General features: G+C 47.4%; 1 pseudogene; it reads left to right on the top strand.

The window, feature by feature from the left end:
* Positions 1 to 980: 980 nt before the first annotated feature.
* On the top strand, positions 981 to 1,099 carry LOC146670715 (5S ribosomal RNA; annotated as a pseudogene).
* The last annotated feature ends 15,593 nt before the right edge of the window (positions 1,100 to 16,692 follow it).

Here is a 16,692-nt window from a genome sequence, read left to right as displayed (position 1 = left end):
CTACGTCCTCCTTACAACACAAAGGGCGCACTGCGCTATAGGGCGCGCCGTACTTTTTGAAGAAAATCTAAGACTTTTAAGTGCGCCTTATGGTCGTGAAAATAGGGTACATTGAAATTGGTAATAGGATATAACAGATGAACTCTGGCAATCTTTTCTCCATAGGGTACACTCCTTTTCTATATGTGCCAGGCATAGGCGCCTCTAATTCAAGGCCCTACACCTACATATCTCCAAGGCAAAGTTAGCCAAGTCCTATCCGGGAGCTGACCCCCTTTATAATAGGTATAAAGCAGAAACTGTGTCAGTCTTTCATACTTTCTGGACATGACCAAATCTTCATAACTATTGGGTGTCTGCATTTAATACCTTTTCAGAGATGTAATGTTAAATATGATTCTTCTGCTCTAACGGCTAATTTTGGAGTCATACCTCAAAACGTCACTGTCTTAAAATACTTCTCGAATTCTATTGGGTTTGCTTCTCTCATTGCAAGGCGCTGTTAGGAAAATATATTTTCTATCGCTTATTTGCTGTGTATTTTGTTTTATGCATTTAATAACAGATCAGTATATTAAAGGCCACCTTTGGGTTATAAACTGTATCATAGGTCATTAGATTGTTTAGCAAGACTGAAAACTGTGCGGAACAGGAAGCTTTGAGCAGAGTTGCAGAGAACATTGCCTAGTTTTATGCTTACCCTGTAGAAGTGCATGCAGGTGCAAAATCAGTGCCGTTCTTCAATGAGGCTTCAACTGAGGTTGTCTGGCAGGGCTGGGCTTAACTAGAGTTACAATTGAACTCTATACAGAGTTAAAGTTATTAAATTAACTGATGACAGAGTTAAAATTTTAACCAGCCTGCAGAGTTACAGTAATTAGAATTTTCTCTATTAAGAGTTAAATCAACACTGATGGAATACATTTTGTCAAATAACTCCAACATTGAGATTTAAATCAGAAAGTGTTTCTGTAAGTGTAGCTTACGGCCTTACCACCCTGAGCACGCCCGACCTCGTCTGATCTCGGAAGCTAAGCAGGGCTGGGCTTGGTTAGTACTTGGATGGGAGGCTGCCTGGGAATACCTGGTGCTGTAAGCCTCTCCTCCTTGAATCGCTACCTTATCGTGGTGGAGGGGTTTGTGTGTCCCAGGGATCCTAGGGGCTATGTTGTCTGGGGGCTTTTGCCCCCTGGTAGGGTCTCCCATGGCAAATTGGTCCTGGGTGAAGGACCAGACAAAGAGCGATTCAGAAGACCCCTATGAAAAGAACATCAAGGGAACAGTTTACCCTGCCCTGGAGCCAGGCCCGGGGAGGGTGCCCGAGGGCAAGCGTCTGGTTGCCAGGCCTTAGTCCATGGGGCCCGGCCGGGCACAGCCCGAAGAGGAGACATGGGCCAATCCTCCCGCAGGCCCACCACCCGCAAGAGGCGCCATAGGGGTTGGGTGCATTGTGTGCCGGGTGGCGGCCAGGAGCGGAGGCCCTGGCGGACTGACCCTGGCTGCCAAGACTGGCAATAGGGACATGGAATGTCACCTCTCTGGTGGGAAAGGAGCCTGAGTTAGTGCGTGAGGTTGAGAGGTAGCGGCTAGATATAGTCGGGCTCACCTCTACGCATGGCTTGGGCTCTGGAACCAGTCTCCTGGAGAGGGGCTGGACTCTGTCTCAGTCTGGAGTTGCCCCTGGTGAGAGGCGGCGGGCTGGGGTGGGTATTCTAATATCCCCTCGGCTTGCTGCCGGTACGTTGGGGTTTTTCCCGGTGGATGAGAGGGTTTGTTCCCTGCGCCTTAGGGTCGGGGAACGGGTCCTGACTGTCATCTGCGCTTATGCGCCGAGTGGCAGTTCAGAGTACCCAGCCTTCTTAGAGTCCCTGGGGGGGGGGGGGGGGGGGGTGCTGGAGGGTGCTCAACCTGGAGACTCTGTTGTCCTGCTGGGAGACTTCAATGCTCACGTGGGTAACGACAGCGAGACCTGGAGGGGCGTGATTGGGAGGAACGGCCTCCCTGATCTGAACCCGAGCGGTGCTTTGTTATTGGACTTCTGTGCTAATCACAGTTTGGCCATAACGAACACCCTGTTCGAACATAAGAGTGTCCATAAGTGCACGTGGCACCAGGACGCTCTAGGCCGTAGGTCGATGATCGATTTTGTAATCGTATCAGCAGACCTGCGACCATATGTTCTGGACACTCGGGTAAAGAGAGGGGCTGAGCTGTCAACTGATCACCGCCTGGTGGTGAGTTGGATCAGGTGGCGGGGGAGGACGCTGGACAGACCTGGTGCACCTAAACGCGTAGTGAGGGTGTGCTGGGAACGTCTAGCAGAGGCCCCAGTCCGCGAGATCTTCAACGCACACCTCCGGCAGAGCTTCAACAGCATTCCGAGGGAGACTGGGGACATTGAGTCCGAATGGACCATGTTCAGCGTCTCCATTGCCGAAGCTGCTGCATTGAGCTGCGGCCGCAAGGTGGTTGGTGCCTGCCGCGGTGGTAATCCCCGAACCAAATGGTGGACACCAGAGGTGAAGGGAGCCACCAGGCTGAAGAAGGAGTCCTATCGGGCTTGGTTGGCCTGTGGGACTCCGGAGGCAGCCGACAGGTATCGACAGGCCAAGCGGAATGCGGCTCGGGCAGTGGCTGAAGCAAAAACTCGGGTGTGGGAGGAGTTCGGAGAGGCCATGGAAAAAGACTTTCGGACTGCCTCGAAGAGATTCTGGCAAACCGTCAGGCGTCTCAGGAGGGGAAAGCGGTTCTCTACCTGCACTGTGTATAGTGCTGGCGGAGCGCTACTGACGTCGACTGAGAAAATTGTCAGGCGGTGGAAGGAATACTTCGAGGACCTCCTTAATCCTACTGACACGTCTTCCGAGGAGGAAGCAGAGTCTGGGGATGAGGGGAATGACCCGCCAATTTCCGGGGGCGAGGTCACTGAGGCAGTTAAACAACTCCTTGGTGGCAGAGCCCCTGGTGTTGATGAGGTCCGCCCCGAGTTCCTGAAGGCTCTGGACGTTGTAGGGCTGTCCTGGTTGACACGCCTCTGCAATGTTGCGTGGAGATCAGGGGCAGTACCTGTGGACTGGCAGACCGGGGTGGTGGTCCCCATCTTTAAGAAGGGGGACCGGAGGGTGTGTTCCAACTACAGGGGGATCACACTCCTCAGCCTCCCTGGGAAAGTCTATGCCAGGGTGCTGGAAAGGAGAGTTCATCCGCTAGTCGAACCTCGGATATAGGAGGAACAATGCGGTTTTCGTCCTGGTCGCGGAACACTGGACCAGCTCTTTATCCTCTCCAGGATACTTGAGGGTGCATGGGAGTTTGCCCAACCAGTCTACATGTGTTTTGTGGACTTGGAGAAGGCATTCGACCGTGTCCCTCGGGGTGTCCTGTGGGAGGTGTTGCAGGAGTATGGGGTGTCTGGCCCATTGCTACGGGCCATTCGATCCCTATACAACCGTTGCAAGAGCTTGGTTCGCATTGCCGGCAATAAGTCGGACTCGTTCCCGGTGGGTGATGGGCTCCGCCAGGGCTGCCCTTTGTCTCCGGTTCTGTTCATAATTTTTACGGACAGGATTTCTAGGCGCAGCCAAGTGGCGGAGGGCTTTCGCTTTGGTGGCCTCAGAATCTCATCTCTGATTTTTGCAGATGATGTGGTTCTGTTGGCTCCATCGGGTGAGGGCCTCCAGCTCGCACTGGAATGGTTCACAGCCGAGTGTGAAGCAGCGGGAATGAGGATCAGCACCTCCAAATCTGAGGCCATGGTTCTCAGCCGGAAAAGGGTGGAGTGCCCACTCCGGGTCGGGGATGAGTTCCTGCCCCAAGTGGAGGAGTTCAAGTATCTCGGGGTCTTGTTCGCGAGTGATGGGAGAAGGGAGCCAGAGATCGACAGACGGATTGGGGCTGCGGCTGCAGTAATGCGGACGCTGCACCGGTCCGTCGTGGTGAAGAGGGAGCTGAGTGTAAAAGCGAAGCTCTCAATTTACCGGTCGATCTACGTCCCTACCCTCACCTATGGCCACGAGCTGTGGGTAGTGACCGAAAGAACGAGATCGCGGATACAAGCGGCAGAAATGAGCTTCCTCCGAAGGGTGGCTGGCCTCTCCCTTAGAGATAGGGTGAGAAGTTCGGCCATCCGGGAGGGGCTCAGAGTAGAGCAGCTGCTGCTCCACATCGAAAGGAGCCAGCTGAGGTGGTTCGGGCATCTGACAAGGATGCCCCCTGGGCGCCTCCTGGGTGAGGTGTTCCAGGCATGTCCCACCGGGAGGAGGCCCCGGGGCAGACCCAGGACACGCTGGAGAGATTATATCTCTCGGCTGGCCTGGGAACGCCTTGGTGTTCCCCCGGATTAGCTGGAGGAGGTGGCTGGGGAGAGGGAGGTCTGGGCCTCTTTGCTTAGGCTGCTGCCCCCGCGACCCGGCTCCGGATAAAGCGGATGAAGATGGATGGATGGATGGATGGGATGTCACATTCTACAGTATTTGTTTTATGAGTTAGGGTAAACTCATCTGCCAGTATGGCAGCCTGCTGTAAAGTGGAAACCCTTTGCTCACTTAAATAACAAGAAATAGACTCAGGAACAGAGTTTTTAAAATCCTCCACCAGCATAAGCTCACGTATGGACCCCACATCGTTAACCTGGCTTGCAGAACACCACCTATCAAAGAGCTTTGCCTTCTCCCTAGCAAAGTCAAGGTAGGACTGGCCCTGTGCCAACTCCAAACCTCTAAAGTTCTGCCTATAGGCTTCAGGTATGAGTTCGTGGGCTTGGAGGACAGCACTTTTAAGCTTTTCATAAACTAAGCAGTCCTCCATCGACAAAGCAGAACAAACCTCCTGAGCCTTACCTGTCAATTTACATAGTAACATCACGCACCACATGTCTTGAGGCCATTGCAGTGCAGTCGCTATGCATTCAAATGCAATAAAGAAGCTATGAACACTGGACTCACAGAAAACTGGAACCAGGTGGATGTTATTGCTCATAAACGAGCCTCTGGACACCTGTTCACCAACAGATGTAGGCCCAGTGCTCGTCAGCTCCAGCTGATTCAACTGGAACGCCATTTCAGCCTGAAGAAAACCACCACACACACCTGTGCCAATTCTCACAGGCTAGCGAACAATCAATGGTAACCGAACAACTTACTCTTCTTGACCAACTTACCTTTTGCTACACACACATTAACAAATACAACCTACCCAGTTCCTAAGCACAACAAACTTTACCTATCTATCTTCTGGAGCGTGCTGGGCTCGAGGCAACTTGAAAGGCAGAACTTCAGCGACCGGAGCCCTGAATTGCCTACCCCCAACAGGGAACTAATCCCCGCCCAGGATTACTCCAAAAATAAAAAAGGCAAAATAACAAAAGAGTGCCCGAAGGAAGAACTTAAAACAAAGCCCAGCTGGACACTCACCTAACTAAACTGGGAATTTGAATCTCTAAAGGTGAAAAAAAAACAACAACAAGATAATCAAAAACCAATTCCAACTCAAAACTCCCTTTTCAACGATCCCGGACGAGCCCCCACTTGTTACGTTCCCCTGAGGGGTCTAGGCGGGGAGGGGGAAGTAACAAAAGTGACCGGGTCAGAAAAAGGAGTCCAGGAGGCAAAAGGGTTAAATTAAAGAGTTTTATTAAAATTTCAATTTATACTAACTAAAAGAGACGGACAAGCCGCTATCACCATTTAAGAAAACAAACAAAACTCAGGCATTGGTCAATAAAGTAAAACGTAAGCCAAAAAGAAAGAGCAGCTCACTAGCTGAAAACCACCAAAAACACAGCTCACTAGCTGCAAACACAACCACTCAGCTCACAAGCTATAACCACACTACTGGCACTCTGGCCCAGAGCTCACCTTTCCCTGGCTTAAATACTTTTAATTACTGATGTGAGTCAGCTGTGTAACAGGGAAAGGTGGCACCTCAGGCAGAAGAGGTGGTGGGACACGCCCACACAGGCACCTTCAGGAGGAGGCCCTGCTAGGGCCGTAACACTTTCCTTTCCAAACCCAATTTGGAAACTCTTATTCATGCTTTTATCACCTCACGTCTGGACCATTGTAATTCCCTTTTAATAGGGGTCGGGTCGGGCACTTTGTCACGCCTGCAGTTAGTGCAAAATGCGGCGGCGCGATTTTTAACCGGTAGTAGGAAATTCAATCAAATCACTCCGGTTCTGGCTTCCTTGCATTGGCTTCCCATTGAATTTAGGATTTGTTTTAAAGTCCTTTTGTTGGTTTTTAAATCTTTAAATTGTCTGGCTCCTGTCTATTTATCTGATTTGCTGAAGCCACATGTTCCTCCTCACTCGCTCCGTTCAGCTGAGCAGCTTCTGCTGTCGGTCCCTAAGTCGCGGCTGAAATGCAGAGGAGACCGTGCCTTTTCAATTGCGGCTCTGATGCTCTGGAATAACCTTCCCCTCCAAATTAGACAAGCGTCATCAGTGCAGGTCTTTAAGTCCAGATTGAAAACCTATTTTTATTCCCTGGCTTTTAACTCTGTAGGAAACTGACACCTTCTTATTTATTTTATTGTATGTAATGATTTTATGGTATTTTTAATTTGGTTGTTGTTTTGATCTGTGTTGTTCAGCACTTTGGTCTGCCTGGTGTGTTCGTAAAGTGCTATACAAATAAACGATGATGATGATGATGATGATATGACGACTAAAGTGCACCTTAATGCTGCCAATGAATACACATGTTCTTTGTGAAAGCAGGTGTGAGCACAGCTGACATGCACCACACTGACCCCACTCGCCCCATTTCTTCATCCACTTCTTGCTCTTGTGCTTGAAATGAGACGCAGACGCAGCAAAAGTCAGAGGCTCTAAAATCCACAAAAAGGGGGCTCGTTAGATCAGGATACTGGATGTGATCCATAGAAAACATGGATAATACTCCACTTTATTTGAAGACATCTGTAGCACTGCCTCAGTTCTGGATGTTTCCACAGACTCCTCTGTGCACCTAAAGAAAAGGTCAAAGGTCAGCAGCACATGTAGTTGGGACAATTCTTCATTTACAAACAACAGTCGCACAAACTAGACAATTATTTTCACCTGGCCAGAGAATCTTAATGGCTCCAACATCAACACATCCACAATGTTGGATCCAGTTCTACCTCACAGAGTTACTAAGACACACCCTCTGCCAGCATCACAACAGCTCCACCTGCTTCACCTGCCTCCTCAGCATCTGTACACCTGAAGAGAAAAGAAAGGCTCCAACAGCTCAAATCTACAAAGGATTCATGAAGTTTCATCCAACAATAACACGTTTGCCTTCCACAGTGTGCTGTTAGACACCACTGTACCTCTGCCATTTCAAAAAGAGCAGCTTGGGAACATTTTGGCTGCAAACACTTTGTGTTTAAGTTCCTAATCTTTGTTTTCTTTGTGAAGCCGACAACATCTGGAGCTTTTTGACTCATAGAAACATCATTTTGTTCTTTAGATGACAGCAGATTGGGAGTGAATAATCAATCACTATCAAACCAATAAAAACAAAAATGCTGATTTTACAGGAACTTTGTTGGAGAAGCTGTAAAGGCATGAAACTGGTGGAGATCCCAAACCAGTTGATAGTGCTGGTTATTCCAAATAAAGCTGTTTCCATTTGAGATGAAATGACTTTCTGTCCTGATATATAATAAAGATGTTGTTGTTTTTGAGCCCGTGTATAAAAAGTAGATCCAGTTTAAAGTCAGCTTGAGTTTGATGTCTTTATGTCAAAGCTGCTCATGATGTTGAGCTGCTGATGGAATAAAAACAGTGAAAAATCTCCTCAATATAAAAGCATGTAGTCCAGACTTAAATGTAGCCTGTTGTTAGCTGAGGTCCACACACAGTGTTTGACAGTGTAAACTGTGTGAAAGGGCTGCTGGTGGAGCTCACTAGGATGAGCAGGTGACCATGTGCCACGAGGTGGAGAGCAGCTGGCCTGGTTTGATTCTGATCACGCCCCCTTTCTCTCTCCCTCTGCTTTGCTGTCACTTATCTTCACTGCTCTTTCCAATAAAGCTGAAAAAGGCCCAAATCAAAGAAATCTGCCTGCAGCCTCTGAAATGTCTTCTGTTTCCTTCCCGACGGCTTTTTCACCGTCAGCCCATCAGACAGTCCAGCAGCATTTATGATGATGTCATGATGTTGAAGAGACTGCTGTGGTGGCCTCCCGTGACCCCCAGCCTCATCACAGCTGAGATGCAGACATTTGAAAACATTCAGCAGACAACTGAATAACAGTCCAACACGAAGGACTTCCGGTGTGGCGGTAGAGCAGTATGGTCGCATAAGTACAGAGCTCCCGTAAGCCAAGTAGATAAACTCCGCTAAAACACGAATTGAAGCGTGAGACAAAACAACTTTGGAAGATGAGCGGAGGGACAACAAAAGCAAAGAATAAAAAAAACTGCGGACACCCAAGGTAAAGACATAAAACATCCGAACAACGAGGACAAGCTAGCACCTGAAGCTAATATGGCCGCGTTTCAAAACGGACTGGATTGTATTAGCAAACAAATTCAATCACTCCAAAATGAATTGAAAACAGACTTCACGACGTTCAAAGAAGAAATTACTGGCCAAATGAGACACGAACTGTCTAAATTCAAAGAAGACATCGACCAGAAGTTTAAGAGCATGACTACAGAACTTAAAGAACAAGAAGGGAAATTAGAAGCTGCGCTGACGCGCACGGAAGAAATAGAGATATGGAGCCACGAGGCCAATCAAACCCTGACAGAACTAATGAGAGGACAAAAAATGATGCTGACCAAATTGGATGACTTGGAACTGCGATCCAGACGTAACAATCTGCGGATCTACGGAATACAAGAGGGAGCCGAATCTAAGGCAGAATCGCTGGCCCAGTTTCTGGAAGCCTGGCTCAGAGAGGAGCTTAATATTAACATCAACCTCCAGATTCAACGCGCACACCGAGCATTAACCCCGAAACCGGCAGCGGGTCTCCCCCCAAGGTCAGTCGTTGTCAATTTCCAACAATTCACAACTAAAGAGATGATACTCAAAAAGGCATGGGAAAAGAAAATAGTCACTCTGGACGGAAGCAGGGTTTATTTTGACCACGACTACTCGGCGAGAATGGTGCAAGAACGTAAAGCGTACGTGAATATCAAAAAGATACTAAAGAAAGAAGGCATCCGCTTCCAGACTCCTCTCAGCAAGATGCGAATCCACTGGCCAAATGGAGTGAAAACTTATGGCAACGCGGAGGAGGCTGCTAACGACCTGCAAGCGAGAGGATACAACGTGGAAAAAGGGATAAGCAGCTGGGACAGAGAGAGCACCGAGGGACACCTGTCAATCGGGGCAGTGACATGGAAACCGGTCCGTCCCACGTATGCTGGGGTGGCTAGCAGGCGAGCTCGAGAGAGACTTCAAGAATTTCAGCATAACGATAACCATGCATGAGAGGCGTATAAGGAGTCGTATAACGACAAGATGGATTCACGGTGTGTCTGGTAGGATTATATGGAAACACGAAGTTGGCTAGGGATGGACAGTACACAATAATGACTAGTATGAGTGTGACAATCTTTTGGGAGTCATATCTCATTACTGGAGGGGGGCCCTTTCAATATGAGAGCCATACCCCCCAAAAACAAAGAGGGGAACAACAGGTGGGGAAGATGGTTGGTACCTCTTTATTGAAGTCCTCTTATCTGTACATAGTTAAACTAAGTTGTAACTTGTGGATGAAAATGTTTTGTTTAAACAAGGGTTCAATGGAGTGCCTGTGGGGGTCTCAAAAGATAGCCGGTAGATCACAAAAGGATAATGTTCACTGCACATGAAGAAATAAAGTGTATGTCCTTGAATGTTAATGGAATCTGTAACCCAGTTAAAAGAGCCAAGATTATGACTAAACTGAAAAAGGAGAAGACACAGATAACTTTCCTACAAGAAACTCATTTATCAAAAATAGAACACGAAAAATTGAGGAAATTTGGGTTCAAAAACACCTTTTACAGCTCTCATACAAACTCTAGGAAAAGAGGGGTTGCAATTCTCATAACTAATTCCCTTAAGTTTGTAATGTATGTGCATTCATGTGTGCCTGTGTGGAGATCTGAGGTTGGCTGGTAGGGTGGACCTCTGCGCATAATCACATGTGTGTGCAATCAGAGCCACGTCTGGATTTCTTGGAATGTGGGTTCTTTAGGGGAGTTTATTTGTGGATGTGTGCAAATGTATGTGCATTCATGTGTGCTTGCGTGGAGATCTGAGGTTGGCTGGTAGGGTGGACCTCTGCGCAAAATCAAATGTGTGTGCAAGCATTATCTTTTATCCTGTCTTACTTCTCTCACCCCTACCGGTCGCAGCAGATGGCCGCCCCTCCCTGAGCCTGGTTCTGCTGGAGGTTTCTTCCTGTTAAAAGGGAGTTTTCCCTTCCCACTGTCGCCAAAGTGCTTGCTCATTGGGCGTCATATGATTGTTGGGGTGAGTTTGTCTCTGGATGTGTGCAAATGTATGTGCATTCATGTGTGCCTGCGTGGAGATCTGGGGTTGGGTGGTAGGGTGGACCTCTGCGCATAATCACATGTGTGTGCAATCAGAGCCACGTCTGGATTTCTTGGAATGTGGGTTCTTTGGGGTGAGTTTGTCTCTGGATGTGTGCAAATGTATGTGCATTCATGTGTGCCTGCGTGGAGATCTGAGATTGGCTGGTAGGGTGGACCTCTGCGCATAATCACATGTGTGTGCAATCAGAGCCACGTCTGGATTTCTTGGAATGTGGGTTCTTTGGGGTGAGTTTGTCTCTGGATGTGTGCAAATGTATGTGCATTCATGTGTGCTTGCGTGGACATCTGAGGTTGGCTGGTAGGGTGGACCTCTGCGCATAATCACATGTGTGTGCAATCAGAGCCACGTCTGGATTTCTTGGAATGTGGGTTCTTTGGGGTTAGTTTGTCTCTGGATGTGTGCAAATGTATGTGCATTCATGTGTGCTTGCGTGGAGATCTGAGGTTGGCTGGTAGGGTGGACCTCTGCGCATAATCACATGTGTGTGCAATCAGAGCCACGTCTGGATTTCTTGGAATGTGGGTTCTTTAGGGGAGTTTATTTGTGGATGTGTGCAAATGTATGTGCATTCATGTGTGCTTGCGTGGAGATCTAAGGTTGGCTGGTAGGGTGGACCTCTGCGCATAATCACATGTGTGTGCAATCAGAGCCACATCTGGATTTCTTGGAATGTGGGTTCTTTGGGGTGAGTTTGTCTCTGGATGTGTGCAAATGTATGTGCATTCATGTGTGCCTGCGTGGAGATCTGAGGTTGGGTGGTAGGGTGGACCTCTGCGCATAATCACATGTGTGTGCAATCAGAGCCACGTCTGGATTTCTTGGAATGTGGGTTCTTTGGGGTGAGTTTGTCTCTGGATGTGTGCAAATGTATGTGCATTCATGTTTGCCTGCGTGGAGATCTGAGATTGGCTGGTAGGGTGGACCTCTGCGCATAATCACATGTGTGTGCAATCAGAGCCACGTCTGGATTTCTTGGAATGTGGGTTCTTTGGGGTGAGTTTGTCTCTGGATGTGTGCAAATGTATGTGCATTCATGTGTGCTTGCGTGGACATCTGAGGTTGGCTGGTAGGGTGGACCTCTGCGCATAATCACATGTGTGTGCAATCAGAGCCACGTCTGGATTTCTTGGAATGTGGGTTCTTTGGGGTGAGTTTGTCTCTGGATGTGTGCAAATGTATGTGCATTCATGTGTGCCTGCGTGGACATCTGAGGTTGGCTGGTAGGGTGGACCTCTGCGCATAATCACATGTGTGTGCAATCAGAGCCACGTCTGGATTTCTTGGAATGTGGGTTCTTTGGGGTGAGTTTGTCTCTGGATGGGTGCAAATGTATGTGCATTCATGTGTGCCTGCGTGGAGATCTGAGATTGGCTGGTAGGGTGGACCTCTGCGCATAATCACATGTGTGTGCAATCAGAGCCAAGTCTGGATTTCTTGGAATGTGGGTTCTTTAGGGGAGTTTAGGGTGTGGAAAAGGAAACAGGGTCCCAGCAATTGCTGGTCCCCTGTTGGTGCACTCTCACTCGACTGGAGTGGGCATTGATGCCCCCTGATCAAAAAATTACCCATCTTGGGTTATAGTTGCTAGCTGTTTATGATTGAGCCCGTCGCGACGTTTCGGCGTTGTTTCGCCTTCATCAGGCTGGGCTCAATGATGTAGGGACTATCTTGTCCTCTATTTATATGTTTCCCTTAACTTAGGTTTTCTTTGTGACTTTCTTGTCTTCTATTTCTCTGTTTCTTCTTACTTAGGTTTTTTTCTGCATTTTCTTAGCTTTTTCTGTGCTTTTTTCTGTTTTTCTCAACCCTGCTTGGGGAGTTCTATTTTTCTGTTTGTCTCAACCCTACTTGGGGAGCTTTTCTTTCATGTGCTTTCTTCTTAGCTTTCTCTGTACTTTTTTCTTAGTTTTTCTCTATTTTTCTTCTCTGTGTACCCTTTGTGACTCTCTTGTCATCTATTTCCATTTTTCCTTTTTATTCTCTTGTTTTTATTCATGGCACCCCCTATTCCTTAGTCCACTCTTTCTTTCATTTTTATATTTCTGGCACCCCCATCTTTAGTAACCACTCTATTTAGGCTTCTTTTTCTGTTTTTCTGTTTTTCCATTTTTTAGGCTTTTTTTCTGTTTTTCTGGGGGGTGGGGGGGAGGGAGGGGGGATAGGTTAGGATTAGGGTAGGAGATATGGGCAGGGGCATCACCCACTCCACCGGGACCTGGCTGGTTAGGGTGTGGAAAAGGAAACAGGGTCCCAGCAATTGCTGGTCCCCTGTTGGTGCACTCTCACTCGACTGGAGTGGGCATTGATGCCCCCTGATCAAAAAATTACCCATCTTGGGTTATAGTTGCTAGCTGTTTATGATTGAGCCCGTCGCGACGTTTCGGCGTTGTTTCGCCTTCATCAGGCTGGGCTCAATGATGTAGGGACTATCTTGTCCTCTATTTATATGTTTCCCTTAACTTAGGTTTTCTTTGTGACTTTCTTGTCTTCTATTTCTCTGTTTCTTCTTACTTAGGTTTTTTTCTGCATTTTCTTAGCTTTTTCTGTGCTTTTTTCTGTTTTTCTCAACCCTGCTTGGGGAGTTCTATTTTTCTGTTTGTCTCAACCCTACTTGGGGAGCTTTTCTTTCATGTGCTTTCTTCTTAGCTTTCTCTGTACTTTTTTCTTAGTTTTTCTCTATTTTTCTTCTCTGTGTACCCTTTGTGACTCTCTTGTCATCTATTTCCATTTTTCCTTTTTATTCTCTTGTTTTTATTCATGGCACCCCCTATTCCTTAGTCCACTCTTTCTTTCATTTTTATATTTCTGGCACCCCCATCTTTAGTAACCACTCTATTTAGGCTTCTTTTTCTGTTTTTCTGTTTTTCCATTTTTTAGGCTTTTTTTCTGTTTTTCTGGGGGGTGGGGGGGAGGGAGGGGGGATAGGTTAGGATTAGGGTAGGAGATATGGGCAGGGGCATCACCCACTCCACCGGGACCTGGCTGGTTAGGGTGTGGAAAAGGAAACAGGGTCCCAGCAATTGCTGGTCCCCTGTTGGTGCACTCTCACTCGACTGGAGTGGGCATTGATGCCCCCTGATCAAAAAATTACCCATCTTGGGTTATAGTTGCTAGCTGTTTATGATTGAGCCCGTCGCGACGTTTCGGCGTTGTTTCGCCTTCATCAGGCTGGGCTCAATGATGTAGGGACTATCTTGTCCTCTATTTATATGTTTCCCTTAACTTAGGTTTTCTTTGTGACTTTCTTGTCTTCTATTTCTCTGTTTCTTCTTACTTAGGTTTTTTTCTGCATTTTCTTAGCTTTTTCTGTGCTTTTTTCTGTTTTTCTCAACCCTGCTTGGGGAGTTCGGGTTAGGGTTAGGTGTTGGGTAAAGACCAGGCCCGGCTATTGCCGGAACCTGAATGCACGGTCCATCAATGGGACTGGCAACGGTGCCCCCTGTTCAAAAAATTACCCTTAGCGGGTGTAGTGCACTGCCGTTGGGCCATCGCGACGTTTCGGCTGGGTGCAGCCTTCTTCAGGCTGGCCCAACGTCTTTCTGATTCTTTATGTTGCCACTCAGGGCCTTTTATACTGGGCTGTCTCCGCCCCTTTTGTTTCTTTTGAGATTTCTTTTTCTAAGCTTTTTCTGTTTCTCAGCTTTTACGTGATTCTCCCTTTGTCTGTCTTTCTTTACGTTTTGTCTTTCAACCTCAACCCTTGTTTACTTGTTTTTTTCTCTATGTTTTCTTCATTTTGTTTACATGGCACCCCCTGCATTATAGACATCCCGTCCTGTGTTCTTTATATTTTCTTTAATGGCACCCCCTTCCTTTATATCCTTTCCATTTTTTCTGTTTGTGTCACTTATTCCTTCTTTGTTCATCTTATCTTTTACGTGACTTCCTTATGCTCTTTCTTGAGTTTTCTTATCTTTCTTCGTGTCCTTTACGTGACTTTCTTAGGGGGTTAGGGTTAGGGTTAGGGTTAGGGTTAGGGGTTAGGGTTAGGGGTTAGGGTTAGGGGGGGTTAGGGGAGAAATAAGTTGGGAGTCCGGTCCCCGAAGGGGGCCGGGCTCCAATGCACTGGCCATGCCTGCTCCCATCCTGGGCGGCAAGGTCCCCCACGGCTTTTTATTGTATTATCTTTTTATAGTCTCATTAATTTGATTTTAAGGTAATATTTAGGACACATCATCAGTAGTGGACCCTGGAATCATTGGATGTTTCGGCCATTATCACTAGACATCCTCTTCCAAGGAAGGCCCTCCCAAGGTTGATCACGCCTTGGAGTGTGTCATCAATTAAATAAGATAATAGTAATTAATTAATGCCTTTCTGGGCTTTAATTTTTAAAGTTTCCTAATAGTAATTAAGTAATGCCTTTCTGGGCTTTAATTTTTAAAGTTTCCAAGAGGCCAATCGGGCCCTGTCAGGTTCAATCGCCTTTTAGAGAGTTAATTAGGCCCTATTTGGGTTCATGGCAATCTAACGTATGTCCGTGACTTTGAGAATTTCACTCAAGAGCCACCCCGGGCGGTCTGCGCTTGGGGGGACGAAGGCAGTGTCCAAAGGTCGCCTGCGAATGCCCCAGCCGCGGAGACGTGGAGGTCTCCGATTGATTGCATGTCTGCACTTGGGGGGACGAAGGCAGTGCCCGAAGGCCGCCTGCGACTACCCCAGCCACGGAGACGCGGAGGTCTCCGATTGATTGCATGATCCATATGTCCTGCCTAACTCACAATTATTAGCTTTAGTTTAGAGTATTAATATCATCTCATAAATGCTTCCCCTTCAGTCGTTTCCTATATTTGTTATCATGCATTCTCACATACCTGCACCTTGTCCTTCGAATGAGGTTTCCTCCCTGGTCTGTCTGCCACCTGCTCCCTGTGCTCCATGTGCTCTGCCTGGTCTGACTTCCTGGTTCCCATCATGCACTTGATCGATCTCCAGGGCAACCACTGTTGTGTCCTTGAACTGTCATCATTAGCTTTAGCCATAGCATAATGTTAGCTTCCATATTAGCATCCATGAAACTCAATATAAAGATGACTAGTCCCATGTACAAATTGTACTTTATCATGTGTCACTGTCATACAATTGTTAGCATTAGCTTAGCACCTTGGCTTTCTTGTTAGCATTAGTTTAGCATTTTAGTTTTCTTTGTTTTTATTGTTTTAATGGCACCCCCTTCTCACATTCCTTTTTTGGTTTTCTTTGTTTTTATTGTTTTAATGGCACCCCCTCATCATATTTCCTTTCCAGCATCAGCTAAGCGCCTTGGCTTTCTTGTTAGCACTGGCTTAGCACTCTAGCTTTCTTTGTTGTTATTGTTTCAATGGCACCCCCTCATCATATTTCCTTTCCAGCATCAGCTAAGCACCTTGGCTTTCTTGTTAGCACTGGCTTAGCACTCTAGCTTTCTTTGTTTTTATTGTTTTAATGGCACCCCCATCTCACATTCCTTTTTTGGTTTTCTTTGTAAGTGGTTAGGTTTAGGATTGGGAGGGGGTCAGGACACCCCCAGCCCAGTGAAGGAAGCCCCCAGGGAACCCCACGCTACCCAGGCGGGTGGACAGGCGGCACGGGCTGGATAGGGGAGAAATAAGTTGGGAGTCCGGTCCCCGAAGGGGGCCGGGCTCCAATGCACTGGCCATGCCTGCTCCCATCCTGGGCGGCAAGGTCCCCCACGGCTTTTTATTGTATTATCTTTTTATAGTCTCATTAATTTGATTTTAAGGTAATATTTAGGACACATCATCAGTAGTGGACCCTGGAATCATTGGATGTTTCGGCCATTATCACTAGACATCCTCTTCCAAGGAAGGCCCTCCCAAGGTTGATCACGCCTTGGAGTGTGTCATCAATTAAATAAGATAATAGTAATTAATTAATGCCTTTCTGGGCTTTAATTTTTAAAGTTTCCTAATAGTAATTAAGTAATGCCTTTCTGGGCTTTAATTTTTAAAGTTTCCAAGAGGCCAATCGGGCCCTGTCAGGTTCAATCGCCTTTTAGAGAGTTAATTAGGCCCTATTTGGGTTCATGGCAATCTAACGTATGTCCGTGACTTTGAGAATTTCACTCAAGAGCCACCCCGGGCGGTCTGCGCTTGGGGGGACGAAGGCAGTGTCCAAAGGTCGCCTGCGAATGCCCCAGCCGCGGAGAC

This window comes from Rhamphochromis longiceps, linkage group LG4, assembly GCF_057381845.1.
Source record: "Rhamphochromis longiceps isolate RC_006_pf linkage group LG4, R_longiceps_female_GT1.1, whole genome shotgun sequence".
Classification (NCBI taxonomy): domain Eukaryota; kingdom Metazoa; phylum Chordata; class Actinopteri; order Cichliformes; family Cichlidae; genus Rhamphochromis; species Rhamphochromis longiceps.
This window is presented reverse-complemented; position numbering and strand designations above follow the sequence as displayed.